Source organism: Microtus oregoni, unplaced genomic scaffold (genome assembly GCF_018167655.1).
Source record: "Microtus oregoni isolate MIOR12 unplaced genomic scaffold, Mior012 000041F_ref0000270, whole genome shotgun sequence".
NCBI lineage: Eukaryota > Metazoa > Chordata > Mammalia > Rodentia > Cricetidae > Microtus > Microtus oregoni.
This window is the reverse complement of record NW_024543208.1, coordinates 2,666,538-2,685,972: the sequence shown is the minus strand read 5'-3', so window position 1 is coordinate 2,685,972 and position 19,435 is coordinate 2,666,538. Positions and strand designations below refer to the sequence as shown.

At 35.8% G+C, this 19,435-nt stretch overlaps 1 protein-coding gene across 43 annotated transcripts in view; it reads right to left on the bottom strand.

Moving 5' to 3' along the window:
- Ptprd (protein tyrosine phosphatase receptor type D) overlaps nt 1–19,435 on the bottom strand; it is a 2,219,644-nt gene that overhangs the window by 1,024,576 nt on the left and 1,175,633 nt on the right. For all 43 annotated transcript variants that reach the window (XM_041632294.1, XM_041632295.1, XM_041632298.1 and 40 more), the window contains exon 8: nt 8,484–8,517. The gene's annotated coding sequence lies outside the window, so the exon portion shown is untranslated. The remainder of the gene's footprint in view (nt 1–8,483; nt 8,518–19,435) is intronic.

Here is a 19,435-nt window from a genome sequence, read left to right as displayed (position 1 = left end):
AGACGGGGTTTTTCTATTTTGCTTCAGAGCCTGTACTGGAACTCATTCTGTAGACCAGGTTAGCCTTGGATTCACAGAGATCCACCCTCTTCTTCCTCTCCAGTGCTAAGATTAAAGGTGTGTGCCATCCTCCCCACCCCCTGGTGAAAACTTCATTTTTCTAAAAATTGAAACTTTTTTGTGTAAATAAAACCAAGCTAATTATGTGATAAGTGCCCCTATGTTCATTTTCTAATTAGGAACTTTAAATAAAAAATGGAAAAAATACATTCAGATATCTGAATTTCTAGACAATTGGCTGTATCTGTTTGAAAGTTAAGAAAACTCATGGACTCTCTTAGCCTCCCTAGGGCAGCATGCCAGAGGAGATTCCTTTAATGGGATTGAGGGGGAAAAATAGCAACCATTGTGTCAAGTTTGTAGATATGAGTCTACCAGAAATTTCTGTACTATAGCATAACTATAGGCCTTTGTGGTTGTGAGCCTGGCTAATGCCAGGAAATAGGGAGAACCTTGTTAGGAACACATAACCAGGAGTTTGGTTTGTCTTCTGTACTTGCTACCAGAGCCAGCAAAGATTAACATATAAAGAAATGTTCTGGAACATGCTCATTAATGGAACACAGCTGAAATGGACCACAGTGTCAACTGTGCTACCACAAGCTTTCAGGTTGGGATCAGGGGAAATCCCAGAACTGGAGAACTATCTGCCATTTTTTTCCTAGTGAGGGCTAATTAATTAACTCAAGTTGGTTTTGAGACTTGTTAAGGGAGTTTCTATAAAGCATGGTTTAGGACTTCTGTCACACTCATGTTGCTGAGCATATGTTATACCCCCACTGGATTTTAATTAATTGGCTCATTTTGAAATTAAAGTAAAATTGTGAGTACACTTAATCCTTGATTCCTTTATACATAGGGTATGGTAAAACTTTTTTCACTTCAAAGCAAAAAATGTTTTCTTTCACCTCTCTTTTTGTAGAGTGGCCTCTGTAGACACAGCATCCTTGGTTAAAATGCCCTTGTGCTATTTGCCCTTCAGACTTTCTGCAAACACTTGCTTTAACTACATGAATATCAAATATATTGTCTGTTTAAGAGCAGAAGTTCATGCTATTGTTAGTAATCCTTCTCTATAAAATGCATTAACAATGTACTGGGACATCAGACACATCTTCAGCTCAAGGCTCAGTTAGGCACTAAGGGGAAGGTTGCCTTCAATCATATACTAGCTCTAATACAAGTTTACAAGGAAGAATAATTCAAAAAATACATTCTAATAGGAAATCTTTAAATCTAGCTGGTGAAAACTGCCATGGGATTTAAAATAAATGTTCCTATGGGTATTAATCCAAGTGAAGTATATGATATATTATAATACAAATTACATTGGTAAATTTCCATGTGCTGTTTGTGCTCATTGAAGACAGAATCTGAACACATGAGGCAATTACTCTACCTCCCGCCAGGCTCAGTCTCAAGCAGATTTATTTCAGGTAACCTCCCAAACTCCTAGTCCAGGAGTAGGCTGCCCATTGTCCTTTACAGGGAAGAAAAGAATTTCAAATAGATAAAGATGTTGAAACATCACTCCCTGGAGAATAACTTGAAGGTAAACCATTTCCTGTAGAGGTTATTATTGTTTTTTCTGCAGTAGAGCAATGCCTATAGTTCAATGAGAAATGCTAAGATCATTTGTTGAGAATCTGCTCTGCTGTGCCTGGAAGTCTCTCGGTCAGAACAGCAGAATATCTGCTTCAGTGGGGCTTCATCAAGTCTTTTCTACTCAATGATGCAAGTCCAATCTACTGATGTTATTGATCTATCTGCTACTTGCTATTTGTTCTTTAGCTTTTGCTCCTACATGATTAATAAACTTATTCACTCAAAACCAAAAGTCGATCAATCCTGACATAGATCATATATGTGTGTTTACTAATGTATTTTTAAGTTTTCCAGAAAACACATCAGAAACAATAAATTAAAAATGACTTTCTGAGATAATGAATAAAAAGGTTTATTAGTGTTATCATTATTTCAGAAAATAAAAACAAGAAGTGCATAAGCTCCTGTGTGAGAGTCTTTGTGTACAAGTCTCTCTGTGTGTTTGTGTATTCAGCTTAGAATGGGAGTCTATGGGATTCTCAGTGACATTAATAAAAAAGTAATTTAATTATTGCTTGCTTCAGCTTTATCATATATGAGGTAGATAAAAAATGGCATTTTCATTATGTAATATACAGACAAAATTAATATTTCCAAGATGTACAAAATAAGAACAACATACAGTAATACTATGACATAGATAACCTTTGCTTTTAACCTGTTATGCTAAAAATACATTATATTTTCTGATAATTTATTTTTAATAGCCTTTACTTTCATTTCTACCTCTCAGCTTATCTTGTATTCAGTGGCATGTAGCTGTCATTAGCAGACACATACATTCTTAAGTGTCTTATTATACCATGAATAAAACCACTTAGTGCCATGCTTATCATGTGGTCATTTATTTTAGTAACAGCTGAGAAATAGATCCTTGGATAGCAATACTATAGTGTTTATTTACTTCTTTCTATCCTTTGATTCTGTATTTATTCATGTAGCATGTAGCTAACAAGTTTTTACTTTGTGCCAGGCTGGATCTAGGGATACTGAGGAAAATAGTCTAGACCAAGATGCCTCTTTTAGCTTTATCTCTCATAGTGAAAAAATGTGGGACACAGAAACAGATTTGTGAAAGATGTGGTTGGTAAGAACTCAAAGGAACAGAAGAGAGGAAGCTAGCAGTTTTAACAGCATTAAGGGCGACAGAAGTATATGGTGGTAAAATCTATTGTGCCAGGACGAGCCCTGAGCAGTGCCTTGAAAATTGCGAAGAGAAGATTGTTGATTTTCCAGAAATCTATGCAGATAGAGAAAGAGACATGAAGACCCTCAAATCCACAGTGCCCTGGGAGAGTTTGGAAGCCAGAATACCATAAGAGAGTAGGAAAGAGGATGCCCACGTCATTGAAAGCAAAATTTACAAATTAGAAAGCTGCCCTCTGGAGACAAAGCTGCCATTGGGTTTGGAGCATAGCTGACGGGAACAGAAGTAAAGAAATCTACTTTTGACTTTAGTTATCAGGGGACACAAAGAACAAGTCTGAAAACTAGGTAAAACATGCCTAGTTATTGGAGATTCTGTTCTCCTGCTGTGCTGTGCTCTATAACCAGCTTTCTTAGATACTCTAGTCCTCAAAGGGAAGCTGGAAGGTAAGCAGCTGAGTCAAAAGACGACAAGGGTGATATGTTTGGGGTTCTTTTATTCAATGAGTGTTACTTCATGTTATGACAGTTGAAAGAACACAGAAAGAGTTGGTAATTTTACATGGATGGTTCTCTTCTCTGCATTGCAGTCTGTTACAGCTACTTCATGGATCTACACAAACATAACGCTACACCTGAGGCACAGAGTAGGCCTTTCAAGTTCTGAACTCAGCATTGGAAAACAGCAGATAGAAGAATCATACAATTTGTTTCTCAGTCTGTTCCTTCTTAACACAGTAACTACCCACAAGCTGGTTATATATGGTTGTTGCTTGCACATAGTAAGCCAATAGAAGTATTATTGATAATGAGGTTTTCAATGAAGCATATGGATTGCAAAGTGGGAATTTATCAAAATATTTGATAACTAGATTGTCTTTCTTCGAAATACCATTCATTGTTGTCTTGATGGTAAACAGATCATTTGAAGTGCACAAATTGATTTACTTTAGAAATGCTAAAATGCTCCCAAAAATAATGACTAGATGGAAGGCTGACAGGCATGCTCTATATATACTACCAATTTATCTGACTTCCTATTTGGAATGAATGCTCAAATTGAAGGCAATTTAACATATGATATGTCATAATATTTTGCAAAAAAATCACTTAACTAGGTTTCAAAAAAGAGACTAAAAAGTATTCTGATTTTAAATGGTATCTATAAAAGGGACAAAGTAATCTTTGAAATGACAGCCATATGATGATTGAAAATAAAATAACCTACAATTTTTGGCTAATAGGTAAAACATGAAATCCACTCTATCAGGTTATTTCTGCCACTAGAGAACCTTAATTAGAAATCTCTAATTATGTATGCACATACCAAAATATGAGTACTCCAGCAAATGAAAAATTTACATATACAATGTTTTTAATCAAAGTATCTATTTGATTGTACAATTACCCATATTGCAACACAAAATTTGAATTCTGTCCTTGTGATTCTGCATTTATACAGGTGCCCAATTATTTTGTTGGTGCAACATAGAAATGCCTGCTTAATGTACTATGATGTCAGTTCTCTTCCATTTAGAGTACGATAGATGAAATTTTTCTTGACTCTTAATACAGAACTCACTGGGTCAACATAGAAAATGCATCTTCTTTTTACCTAAAATAGAATAACTCTGTTCTAGGTTCATTCTCTTCTTTAAAAAAAAAAGCAAAATTGTGGGTTTTTTACTCATGCAATTTGTTACTTTCTCCCTCCTTATTTGGGATTTTCTTTGAATTTCGAAGATGACTCTGGTTCACAGGGAGAAGCCTTCAGAGGCAATAAGATTGAGTTCACTCAATTTTCCACATTGTTAGTCCCTAAGTGATGGGAGTAGGCTGTTGATCCCTGCCACTTGTAAGCAATAGAGAAACTTTAGTGCTGGTAAAATACTAGATTTATAGTCCTGAAGACAGATGTTCTCTGTGGAGATGCTGGGAAATGCCTCGAGAAGCAGTGAGGCAGAACTGCAGCTCTCTGTGGTCATTCTGGACAATCAAGATTCTCCCTGGCTCTCCGTGAGCCAGGTACAGGAAACTGGTGGCCTGCTCACAGAGACAGAGCTCTGCGTAAGCGGGATGCTGCTCTCTAGTTATGTCATATGGGCAAGACAACTGGGATATGGGCTTCTTCATTTGCAAAATGATTCACTTCCTCATATAGGGGCTCCACATTTCAGATGGGCTATTGGTAACAGCAACTGTCTTTTGTCTTCTGAATCTTTCAGATATGGAATTTACTCAGCGTCTTTTACATTGTCTCTCGGGATAATATTGAGACAGGATGTGACAACACAAGCACAAAATAACTGGCTTTTCATTTCCCTACCTGTAAGTAAATGTATATATGAACGGGGTTCCTGAATTAGGCATAAATAGAAAACCAGTCGTTAAATCTTCAGTCCAGCATTTTTGCTTTGAATCCAGGCAGATCTTTAAGCAAACTATCAAGGAATCCTTTAGATGCCTCCAGATCCCTTAAATTTTGGCTTGTTGCCTCTCTCAGTTATTGAATTTTCTATAACATATTTCATCTTGGCTATGAGCTGGCCCAAATGTTATTGGTAAACACATAGGCCAAACTATATGTGGTCTCAACAATATCGTGTAATTCTGCTTTCTGTTTTGATTTGAGACATGGATTCTCTGCATATCCTGGCAGTCCTGGAACTCACTCGGTAGGCCAGACTGGCCTCAGATTTACAGAGATGCTTCCCCCTCCCAGGCAGGTGCACTGCCTACAGAATGCTGGAATGATTAAAGGCATGAACCATAATCGCCTGTTCCTGCTTTATTATTCAGTCTTCACTTTAACACCCTCCCAGGGAGTGGATGCACTAATGTAATAAAAACTACTACTCCTTGAGATATCTGCAGGGGCCAGAACTGATATCGCCTGTGGAAACCAAAACTTAGATATTCAAGTCATTTATATGAAATTCAGAATATTTACATAGCTCATCCTGTGTGAGCGTTACAATACCAACCACAGTCAACACCATAAAGTGGTTAGTTCTACTGTACATGTATTATTCTAAAGTATAATGACTAAGAAAAACCCTGAACTTCTCCAAGGAAGACACAATCTGTCTCTTCTTAACTAGTTTCAACAAGGCAACAGACCACTAATGCAGCTCCCACAGTTACAGGAAACTGACCATGTACTAAAAGATCAGAGTCAATGGCTCTAGCGTCAGAGTTTGCACAATGTCTCCAGGTATTCTTGATCTTGTACAGTCTCTCTCTACATTGATTCTTAGCTCCACTATTTCACTTAATATGACACAAGGAGAGGCACTTACACTAGGCTTGTTCTTTAGAACATTCGTGGACTGACCTGTGCACTACATGAAAACCAGGCTATTCAGCTAGAAAGAAGTGTCACTTGAAATGCCTCTGGAATATGTCCTATTGGATAAGAGAGGACACATAAAGAAGAGTGTTCTCTCTGGGGATTTAGATGTGGCCTCATGGGGGAACTACCAACATCTGAGGAAATAAAGTATTTGTTCAATAAAAGGTGCTGTTCTCAGAATCATGATAACCATGATCTTAGAATTACATTGTCATGATTCTGAGAACAGCACATAGATGTTTGGCTTAGTGCATTGAGCAGTACTGATTGATACAAGTCAGACCTATTGTATACTCTTTGATATGGACTCCGGTGAATTGTTTATTTTCCTCATTCCCATTTCGATAGTATGAGAAATAATTGTAGTATCTTACAGGCCATGGAATGAACTAAATAAAATAATCAATGTGAAGAATTTATCAGCGTGGCTGAGTCTGAGCAGCACTTGATGAATGACAGCAGTTACAGTAATGACATTATCACAGTCATTACTCCCATTATGACAGGTTCCCCAACTATCAGCACCAACATCAACACTAAGACAAAACTGCTTATAAGCTAGTGCATTTCAGATGTCCATAATATCCATCACCGGGGAGAAAGGGAATCTATTTAACACAACATTATTTATTTATTTGTGCTTTACCTCTTGGGATCTGAACAAGCTGAAAGAACAGACTAGTAGCAAACTTTCCATTAGCAGTGTTATGCAAAACAAAAAGCACTGTAATCTCAAGCATAGCACTGATAACAATGTTGCTTGCTTAAGATTATTAACTCCCTGTTAGCACTGCTTTTACTTTCGGTATTTCAGTACAGTGATGTGAGCACCTTTCAACAGGTTGCAGTATGAGAATATGTTTAAATGCCATCTTATATTTCACTCACTTAGGACTACTTCACTCAATGAAATTTACTTTTGAGAATCCTTATGTTTGCCCTTGATTAACTAGAAATGAGAGTGAGAGTGGGCATGAGGGAGCTAGTTCATACCCATGCCTTTTCCTCTTGCTTAACCAAAACTGGGAAGCTTGTTCTAGTCCAGTATTGTTCTTTTCATAATGAAGAAAGAGCCATAAAATATATTTAAAAATAAAATAATGAAACCAAGTCAAATATGTGAAAATTAGTGTTCTTTATATGGAGAGGAAGAAAAGGTGAGAATTATTTGAAGTGGTTTTTTTTTTTTTCAGTGTGCTCATTAGACTAGTGACTTTGCCATCACCTAGGAATTAACTCAAATTTGGGCTCAATGTTACATTCATCTCACCAATACTATCATTTAGAAAGTTAACTTAGGCAATTCTCATACTATTATTATTGAGATACTCTGATATAATAAATAACTTTTCTACTCTATTGTTTCCTACACCATATGTCATACAGCATCTTATATAGGTTGACATTTATTCATTTTTCTAACCTAACATTTATGCAGACTTTTTCTTCATCCTATTTTCCTTCTACTCTGTTTCTACTCTGCCCATCTCATTTTATATCAAGAAATTTAGGATGAAGAAAGAGAGAGCCTTTATTAAAGAATCCTACTTTACTGTTCTTATGTATTGCATTGGTTAAAAGAAAAATAAAACCATATTTTTTAATCTATTCTAAACAGGTAAATCCAAGCAGTGAAGGCTAATCATCTAATATAAAGTCTTCTTTTAAGTCCAGCAGAGTGAAGAAAATTCTCAAAGCAAGTTCAATGGTATATAGAAGTACAGTGATGCCATGTTAATTCAATATCACTGATAAAAAGAGCAACTTTGATGAGATGAATTAAGTTGATAAGAAACATGACTTGATTATTAATACTTGATAACCATTATCTAAATTAGGAAGTAAATGAAATAAGCTAAGGTACATGAGATTTTTTTCTTTGAATGTTATAGATTAGTAGAGAAAAGAAAGCACGGTTGTGTCACTAAGTGTTAGGTGTTTTGCTATTGATACACACACTACAGAATATTTTGATTGTTTCCCATGAGATGAATCAGGTTTATAATTAAAAGACTTGTTATAGCTTGAATAAGTGGAAAATTTCTCTGAAAACAGCATTCTCTGTTGTTAATCCTGTTTTCCAAATCTTATTTTTAAGGAAATGGAGGAAAATAAAAGACAAAATATATTACTATAAAATGTTTTGTGGATTTCTTGCAGAAAAACTTATGTAATAGCATAACCTTAATTAATATAAGCAAATAAAATTATTTAAATTTTACAAGAAAAAGAATTTCATACATGTTTGAGAAGAAGAAAGTGGAGAAAAGAAGGAGAAAGCAGAAAAGATGGAGGAAGAAAAGCAGAAGGTAGCACTCACCTCAGTTGTTCAGTTAATGGACAGGTACCATCATCTGAAAAAAAAATATTGTTGTAATGTGATCATGACTACTATAAAAATCCAATTGTTTAAAATCCCCCTTTGCAAACCTTTATGAACAAAATTAAACAACTAAAGAAATAGATGGTCTGATCTTTTTTATGTATTCTCTCGTCACCATTTTAGAACCAGCATAGTTAATCTATCGCTTTTTAAAATTATTTTTAGAAATCTCAAGAACATCCATCACCAGATGAAGGTTCTATGATGATATGCAAGATATTCGTCAGTATTGCTCTAGGATAGGGTCATTTCAGGTTCCCTATCCTCAGCTGCCCAAGGAACTAACTGGGGACCTCGGCTTGGGCATCTGGGAGCCACTCTAGGTTCAAGTCTCTTGCCAACCCTAAGGTGGCTCCCTTAAGTAAGAATTGTGCTTCCGTGCTCCCCTATCCAACCTTCCTTTATCCCAATCCTCCTTTTTCCCCAAGTTCCACCCCATTCTCCCCTTCTCCCTTTTTTTCCCCATCTCCCCTTACCCCCATCCCACCCCACCCCCAAGATCTCAATTTTCTCCCCGGCAATTTTGTCTACTTCCCATAGCCAAGAGGACAACTATATGCTTTTCCTTTGGTTCACCTTCTTACTTAGCTTAGAGACCCACACTGGAGCACTGGACTGAGCTCCCAAGGTCCCAATGAGGAGCAGAAGGAGGGAGAACATGAGCAAAGAAGTCGGGACCACGAGGGGAGCACCCACCCACTGAGACAGTGGAGCTGATCTATTGGGAGCTCACCAAGGCCAGGTGGACTGTGACTGAAAAAGCATGGGATAAAACTGGACTCTCTGAGCATGGCGAACAATGAGGGCTGATGAGAACCCAAGGACAATGGCACGGGGTTTTGAACCTACGTAATGTGCTGGCTTTGTGGGAGCCTAGCCAGTTTGGATGTTCACCTTCCGAGAAATGGACGGAGGGGGAGGACCTAGGACTTACCACAGGGCAGGGATTGCTCTTTGGGCTGGAGAGGGAGGGGGAGAGGATTGGGGGGAGGGGGAGAAGGGTGGGAGGAGGGGGAGAAAGGTGGGAGGAGGGGGAGGGAAATGGGAGGCTGGGAGGAGGAGGAATTTTTTTCCTTTTCTCAATAAAAAAAAGTTAAAAATAAATAAATAAATAAATTAATTAATAGAAAAAAAAGAAATCTCAAGAACATGTATATTATGAAGAAAAATTTAAGACACATATGTTTTAAGGGTATCTACCATCCCAGGATGTTTATAAAACAGTATTGGTCCAGGCATGAACAATGTCTTGAAAGACCCTAACACAGAGATCTGATGCCATATGCATTGCTTTTATGAGATATGATCCTCACAAAAGATGCCAAAGTAAATACCACAATGATCAGTGTCTTCAGTCACCTATACTTTGACTTTATAAGAGTGTATCTTTAGAATCTATTTCCCATAAAAATTTTCTTAAAACTTTTGTCCTTCTTCCTTCTTTCCTTCCTTCCTTCCTTCCTTCCTTCCTTCCTTCCTTTCTTCTTTCCTTCAATCCAACCTATTTTCATTCCTATATTCTTTCATTCCTTCCTTTATCCTTCCCTCACTTTCCCTTAATTCATCCTCTTTCTTTCCTTCCTTCCTTTTTCCTTTTTTAAAAATCTTAGTTGTTACTTCCCTCATTTTGTTCTTTCACAGTATTTTGGCTCACCCCTTTGCCCTACCTCAGTATTCAACCATACAACAGGGACAACTTAAATGATGTCTCCATGTTGAAGCTTATCTTGATAGCCAGAAAAGAAATTGTTTTACTTACAAGAAGTTTTGTCCATACTTTGTATTTTCACTTTAGTAATTTGATTTTACCTTGTGTTGTGGTCATGCCTTGACCTTGTTTATTTTTGAGAATCAGAAGAATCCCTGCTATGCTTCTGAAATAGTAGATGCCTTGAGGTACTGGCTGAATTACAACTCTGGGGTTCTAGACATGTCAGCAGGAGTATGTGAATGGAGTCACTTCAGTTTGATTTATGACATCATATGTAAATATGACATTTATGTTTTTAAGATTTATTTTAAGTGCATTTGTGTGTATTCCACAGGTGCATAGGTACAAGAAATCACAGAAGATGACATCACATCATCTTGAGGGGCAGTCATATGAACAACACTAGTGTTTAAGAACTCACTATAATCAGCAGAGATAACAATTCTGCTACACCCTTTCTCTTCTTCACCATGCTATGTTCTGTGAATATATTCTCCCTATATAACCAGTCAAATTTTCTTCTGCCAGTCCTATTGCTGAATGGATTAGTCTCTAATGTTCTTTGCCAAATGCTTTCAAAGTCATAATTTTATAAGCTCCTATCCTGATTCAAACAGAGGAAGATGAAAATATCAAACAAAGAATGCACATGATTCTGATCAGAAACAAATGGGTTTGCCTAGGTTTTCAGCTGGCATTCTGGGTGCCTGTTGCCCCGAGAATTTGAAGAGCTTTTGATTTTTATAAACCCTCTTCTTTTTTTATTCTTTTTACCTTAGGTTATGAAAATTGTGATAGTCAATCTACGTACCTCCAATCTCCTTCATAGTATTAAAAAGTTTAACCACGTAATAAATCAAATGAACCAACCATACTATAATATTACCAGTTATAAAGAATGAGGGATAATTTACTCAAGACTTCATTAAATCATTTGTTCATCAAATCCTTTTGTTTATTAAAGAAGTAAATTGCTACCAGCCACATCTCCTGTGCTATTCTAGGAATTTCAGAGAAGCTGATAACCATGTATATGTCTCCTACGTCCTATGCTGTGTTATGGAGAAGATGAAAGAAACTGCATATTCAGCTAAACACAAGAGAATGAGATAATTTCAAACAAATAGACGAAGCTAATTTCAATTACTAAAACAGAGATTTGGCTCAGCAGACAGATGCTTAAATTGGGCAGTCAGTAATTAGATTGGAATGATACAGAGCAAGCCAGTTTGGCAAGAAATGAGTTCACAGGTAAGCAAAAGAAATAAAGCCAAAATATTACTAGTAAATAAGTACATAGAAAAGAATGATACAAATAAAGCTGGAGAGGTATGTGGAATCAGATTACAGACTACATGGAAGACTGGTGTGGGAGAATTATCTATATTATGTCAATCATGTATTTTAATAAAATGCTGATTGGCCAGGCAGGAAGTATAGGTAGGTGAACCAGACAGGAAGTAGAGGCGGGGCGATAAGAACAGGGGAATGCTGGAAAGGAGAAAGCCCATTCCTCTCACTCCTGTGCAGACCACCAAAGAAGCAGGAAGTAATCTACCTGGCTAAGAAAGGTACAGAGCCATGTGGCTAACATAGATAAGAACAATGGGTTAATATAAGCTACAAGAGCTAATAAGTAGCCTGAGCTAATGGGCCAATCAGTTTTATAACTTACGGAGATCTCTGTGGGGTACCAGGTAGGACAGAAAAACCAACTAGCAGGCCCCCCATGTTACAGAAGACCATAAAGTTGGCAGTGTTTAGTTTTAGAATCTTGAAGAACTGCTGAAATGTTTTAAATTATAGGTACATACTATTTGCATTTTTCTCTTAAATTAAAAGTGGTACTCATCAGGAAATATAGAAAAGTGGCAATGTGCAAAACAAGATGCATCTTGAAACTTTAAGGCAAAATTTAGTAGTGATTCATAAAATTAGTCACAAGAGGTAAGAAGTTTCATGTCATACTCATCAAAGAAACAGCCCACCAACAGAATGTTACAATTTTAGAATATGCATATCAAACATAGGGACACTCAATATCATATAAGGAATATTATTGGATCAAAAAAAAAACCTATAATCAAACCAAAGACAGTAATGGTGGGTAATTTCACTATGGCCTCTGACCAATAGACAAGACAACTGAAAAAAAAAAACTAAACAAGGAAACTTTGAAATTAAATAATATCACAAACCAAATTGATCCAATAGACATCTATGAAACATTCCATCCTGTTTGGATGTATTTTTTATATATCTCATATATATATATATACATATATATATATGTGTGTGTGTGTGTGTGTGTGTGTGTGTGTGTGTGTGTGTGTATGTGTGTATCTGTGGTTACATATTATATATAAATATATGTATTATATTTCCAGAAGATTATAACATTTCTTCAACATTGACCATATATGAAGTTATAAAACAAGTCTAATTGAATATAGGAAAACTGAAAATGCCATCCAGTACTGACAATACAGGAATCAATCTCTATATCAAAAGCAATGAAAAATATAGAAAACACAGAAACTAATGGAGCCTTAACAGCATATTACTGAATTAAAATCAGGAGGTGAGATAAATTAAAACTTCCTAGAATTGAGTGGAAATGAAAACACAACATTCCAAAATCTACAGGACACAAAGAATACACCCCTCAGAACAAAGTCTACAGCAATAAGTGTCTACATAAAAAAAAAATAGCCAGAGAGCTCTCGTATTAATGATTACATGCTACAATTTGAGGTCTTGGAAAAGCAGGAGTAAACAATGTCCAAACATAGTAGACTGGAAGAAATGAAAAATCAGGGCTGAAACGGATTGAACAGAACAAAAGAAAAATAAAAGAAAGAACTAAGAGTTGGTTCTTTGAAAAGATTAAAAATATTGACAAATCTTTAGCTAAATCAACCAACAGAAAAAGAAAAAAAATATTCACATTAATAAACTTGGAGTTAAAAGAGGCATTACAAAAGATATTGAGGAAATTTTATACTCCATTAAAAGGGAAGATTTAAAAGAAATGAATGAATTTCTAAAAGCCTATGACCTATCAACATTCAATCAAGATGAAGCAAATAATTTAAGCAGAGCCTCAAAAACCACTAAGAAAGCAGCAGTAATCTAAAAATCTCCCAAATAAAAAGGACACAGGACCAGATGGATTCAGCAGACATGGATCTACCAGAAATTCAAAAAAGAAGTAGTACCAGGACTTTTCAAATTTCATGTAAGATTAAAAAAAAAGGGGGGGCTGCTACAGGTTCTTTTATAAAGCCAAGATTACCCTAATATTCAAAATAGATAAAGACCTGGTGAAAAAGATGAGCTTTTGGCCAATACCCCTAATTTTGTACAGGGACAAAAATAATTCTCAATAAATATTTGCAATGAAATAGTTGCAAAAAATTTTTCAGTAAAATTTAACAGAGTATCAAAGATTACCCTTCACAATCACATCAGCTCCACCTCACAAATGCAGGGAAGGTTTAACATACATAAATCATTCAGTGTAATCCACCACTTAAGTAGACTCAACTACAGAGAGCACACAAGCAACTCAACAGAACTTCAAGGTTTTGACAAGCTCCAATATGCCCTAATATTAAAAGGAAAACCTAGGCACCAGAGGGAATGCCGCAATATAACAGAGGCAATATACAATAAACCAACACCTGACATTATGTTAAATGGGAAAAATGTGAAATATTTTCAATTAAATCAAGAACAACTCAAGGATACCCACTCTTTCCCTTCCTCTTCAGCATGGTCCTTGAATCCATAGACAGAGGAGTAATATACAAGTAAAGAATTGAATAGAAAAATAAAAATTGAAAGAACCCTTGTTTATAAATAACATGATTCTTTTTAAACTGAAAATAGAATACTCTCTCATATAATACATTCTCACTACAGACCCTTCCCTCCACACCTCCAAGCTCCCCATCCATCCCCCCAAGTTGCACTCCTCCTCCTTTGCTTCTTCAGAAAAGAAAAGGCCTCTAAGAGACTGAGAGCCAAACAAGACAAAACAAATACAATAAGGCAAGGCAAAAGCCCTCATATCAAGACTGAACAAGGCAGCCCAAAAGGGGAAAAAGAATCCCAAGAGCAAGCAAAAGAGTCATAGATATAGTAGTCATCACTGTTAGGAGTCCCAGAAAAATACCACATTATTGATTCTTTATTTAAAAGATCATAGAGAGGCCTACTATAATATTTGGACTTGATAAGAACATTCAGCAATATAGCAGAATACAAAATTAACACACAACAATCAGTAGCATCCTTGTATATCAAGAACAAGCACACCAAGAAGGAAATAAAGAAAATATTTTATTTACAGGTGCTTCAGAAAAAAAAATGATCTTGGAATAAAACTAACCAACAAAGTAACATGCTTGTGTAATAAAACCATTATGACACTGAGAAAATAAATCAAAGATACAAGAGGGAAAGACCTCCCATGAACATGAATTAGTAATTGTGTGAAAGTAAACATTATGTTAAATGGAAGCTATAGTTTCAACCCAATTCCCATAAAACTTCCAACACAACACTTGACAAAAATCAAAAGAATAATACCAAATTCATATGGTAAGAGAAAAGGTTCAGAATAATCAAACAATGGAGAACAATAAGAACTCTGCCTGGGTATTGTCATCCTAGATTTCAAATTATATTTCAGGATTATATTTTAAAAAGCATGATGGTGACATTAAAAGATGATATATAATTAATTGAAATAGAACTGAGAACCCAGATATAAGAGCACATTCTTATACTCACCTAAGTTTTTACAAAGAGACCAAAAATTAACACTGGAGAAAAGACAACATTGTTAACAAATATTTCCTGTTCAAACTTTTAAGCCACATCCAGAAGAATAAAATTAGTTGTCTCTCACCCTACCTACAACTCAATTTCAAATGGATCAAAGACCTCAGTGTAAGACCTGATACCTCAAATAGGATAGAAGAGAAAGTAGGGAATACAACTTAACTAATAGGCACAGGAAATGCCTTTCTGAACCAGATACTGGTAGGGCAAGTATTAAGACCATTATTGACAAATAGGATTTCATGAAATAAAAAATAATCTGGAGATCAAAGAATATAATAATTTGTGTGAAGAGGTAGCTTACAGAATGGAAAAGGATCTTTTCCAGCCATAAACATGGCAGAGAGTCTGTGTCTCGGATATATAAAAACTACAAAACCTAGCATGAAAAAAGTAAACAACCAAATAAAATTTGTGGCATGGAACTAAATATAACTTTCTCAAAAAATATGACTGTGAAACTTCTCATTAGAAGTACTTTGAGACATCATCTTAACCTAGTCTGAATGGCTAAGATTTTTAAAAACTACAACCAATATTAGCACGAATGTGGGAAAGGAAGGAATGTATTTACTGCTGTCATAATGTAGATTGCTGTGGAAGTTCTACAAAAGCAATGAATAATTATGAAATGACATAGTTATACTACTTCTTGGTCTATTCCCAATGGACTCTATCTTGCTACAGATATAACACCAGCTCAGTTAAGTCCATTGCTGTTCTATTCATAATAGCTAAGAAACTGAAATAGCCTATGTGCCAATTATGGATAAATCAATAATAACAATGTGGCTCATATACACAACAGAATATTATTCAGCTATAAATAAGTATGCAATTCACCAGGGAATGAAATTCTTTGGAAATCATCATCTTGAGATACCAACACCAAAAAGACAAATGTCTCGTTCTCTCTCATATGTGGAAACTGGCTTCGTATCTTCAGATATATGCATTTCTATTGTAGTACTCATAAAAGATTAAAAAAAAGATTAATATAGGACTTGTTGGGATGCTCAAAGAAAAGATGAAAGAATGTAAAGGCATAAATGGGAGTAGAAGAAAAACAGAAAATAATAGAACAGAAAGGGTTAAATTGAGTTTGGAAGGAAGGATAGAGAGGAGAGTATGGGGAAAAATAACTAACACTAAGGACCTTTAAAATTACCAAATACAATAGTGGCTGTAGTGGTAAGACATAACCACTGGTGTGTTCATGGCACAAACCTTATGAAAGTCATCAAACACCTCTGATTGTACTTCAAGTCTGCTCCACAGATCAAATTCATGTCTTATACTGTTAACTGTATTCCAAGTCTGAGTCTGACTAGGTCACAGGTCCTAGAGGAAGCCCTATTACTACTATTCGGCCAAATGTACATAGTAATAAGATATTCCCTGCATTTTTTCCATAATGCCCACAGATAGCACATTTCTCAACTCTCATAAAGACGGTTCATTTTTGGAGTGATGGCAATTAATAGAGAAACACACAAGCCAATGTCACCATCCAAAGAACAAGAAACTCTGTGAGGCTACCCACACTCCAGCAGATGACAATACACCCGTGTGAATACAGATGGGCTCAGCATATATTTATTTCTAAAAAATGAGAGAATGAATTTGGGCCAAATCGATGTGGCAGCTAGGGAGGTAAAGGGATTGGATTTTATCAAAATACATGTGCATATATGAATATGAAATAAAATATTATTAAAGCTATTGGTTGTTTAGTGCAACATGCAGTCTACAATGGAAAGAAGTGGATACAACTTGACTATATGTTGAAGACAGCATCAACAGGACTTGATGAATTACATGTATGCAGAGACTTAAAAAATGAATAATAGATGATTGTTGGTTTGAGATTTTAGTAACTGAGTAGGCCTTGGTATGTTTAATTGTGCAGTCAAGAATATGTACAGAGAAATAGAGATTTAATATATCTAGATTACTATCACTAGATTACTCTTCACCTCTACTTTGGCCATAGTAGGATGGGGTGTTTCTTACCTATATGAGTACATAGGTCAATGTATAAAGTAAGTGAGAAATTCTCATTTAGTGGAAAAATTGTGGCTGACATTTTACACTGTACATACTGGAAATCATTATCACAAAGATATACTGCCTTTGGATGTTCAGAGCAGGGGAAACCATCTTATTAAGGAGAGGGTAGCTTAGGCTGGAACTTAGGAACCATCCCATAAGGCAGTGCATGCCTGTCATCACAACACTAGAGGTGAACAGAAGATTGAAAATTAGGATCTGAAAACAAAGACAAATTGCAATCCAGTTAGTTATGTGGCATTGATCAAGATGGAAAAATTCCTATCTTTATCAGTTCCCAGCTTTATGCTAAAATCTGATGGCTGCCACAATGAACGCAGCTCACTGGCTTACAGTTAGGACTCCATAAAACCACATTTGTTTCTTCGTAAGTTCTGGAACAACTACACAGCATGGGCACACTAATGATGTGCTACATAAACCCCAATCTTCATTATTGTAGGCAGGAAGCATCTGAAAGCTGTCTCTTCGCTTTCGTTTCTGTCCGGTTCCTTTAAAGTCTTAAAATTCCACAGATTACTTCTTTACTATGGAAACAAAATGACATGATGGTGTTTGTTTATTCTTAACTGTGTGTTTCCTAAGGAAGGTGTTTAATAATTAACAATACAGCTACAGTTTTTTTTTGTTTGTTTACTGCGTAGTTTACTTTCTCTAATCCCTGTTTACATTAGTATATGGACAACTGGAATGCTCTCTTAAGTCAGTGTGATCTCGGGTTCTGTTAGTACTTTATTCTCAACAAAAGTGGTGTATGAATGAAAGCAACACAAATTCAATAGGAGTAAGAGAGGACTGGGAAAATAAAGAATGGAGAGGAATCATGGAGATGGACACTACTGGAAACAAATCTCACCAAAATCTGCACTCGCTGAAACACCTGACAGTGAACACTCCTTCCACTTCAATTAGTAAATTAGAAATTCAAGAACTGTGTTGCAATAGTTTGGATTTGTGTAATGTAGGATTTCTTTGTTGGAGCTAAATAAAACATGCTTTTTAGAACAAAATATTATTGCTTGTGCAAAATCGATTTTTATGCTATTTAACTCCAGAGTTTTATTTTTGTAGGAAATATTTTCCTGTTTTCAACATTGTCTCATCTAATTTCATTTTTCATTTTCCAAAATCACTTATATGAGCCTGTGGGAAATGGTGGTGTTTACTCTCTGACTTCTCTCTCTTCTGAGATAATTTGTAATTTTCCAACACACTGTAAATACTACAGCTTTGCATAACTTCTGAATGGTTAATCTGTTTGTCCTCAAAATTCCCAGATTATTCATTTAATTTTGCCATCATTTTCTTTACACATTAAAAATGTTCTCAAGATAATTTTACTTTGGAATGTGAAGGGCTAATGTAAAATTTACTTTTGTACCCCTTAGAGAAGCAAACAATATTTAAAAAAAATGGAACAGCTAAGTCAAGATTACAAAGAGAATAGTACATGCCTTAAAGGGTGGATATTTTCAATACATATTAAAATTATGCTCCAAAAATTGCTGTGACCAATTATTTAGGCCAGTGTTGGTCCTTCCTTCCTTCCTTCCTTCCTTCCTTCCTTCCTTCCTTCCTCCCTTCCCTCTTTCTTTCCTTCCTTCCTTGTTTTCTCAGTCTCTCTTTCCTTCATTCATTCTTTTTTTGTTTCTAATTAAAAGCCTTAGCATGTAAACTCGAGGTAACCATGAAGCTGTGGTTCTATGGAATGAGTAAAGGGTCTAATGAATAATGAACAGAAGAGGTGGGAGTACAGAGCCATACAGTGGTTGAAACATGAGCCTTATGAAATACTGGAACATATCCTCCAATTTCATTCAGGCTTCTTCCTATTTCATACAATTCGGAAATTCTACTAAAGCATCCATTTGTCTTCCCTATGGAGGCCAGACTCTCTTTCTTTAGATCTCCACACTTGTTAGTCACAGAGTGATGAATTTGATAAAGGCTTTAGTTTTTAAAACCACTCTTGTAAAAAGAGAAGAAAAAGCAAGTAATGAGAACATGAAGCAGAAATGAGTCAGCATACTGGAAGAAAGTGTGTGTTACTAATTGTCAGAGTACCTGAGAGAGGTTGAGAAAAGACAATCTTCTTGGAAAATAAGACAGATATAAACTCCATTTATGTACAATCTACCTTCACTGCAATTTATGACTTGCAGACCTAGCATTATATGCAACAAAAAACTTACAGAGAAGTTAAAAGCAGGTGTAGGTTTTAATTTTTCTTGACCTTTAAAGAAGAGAGAGTAGTAAACTT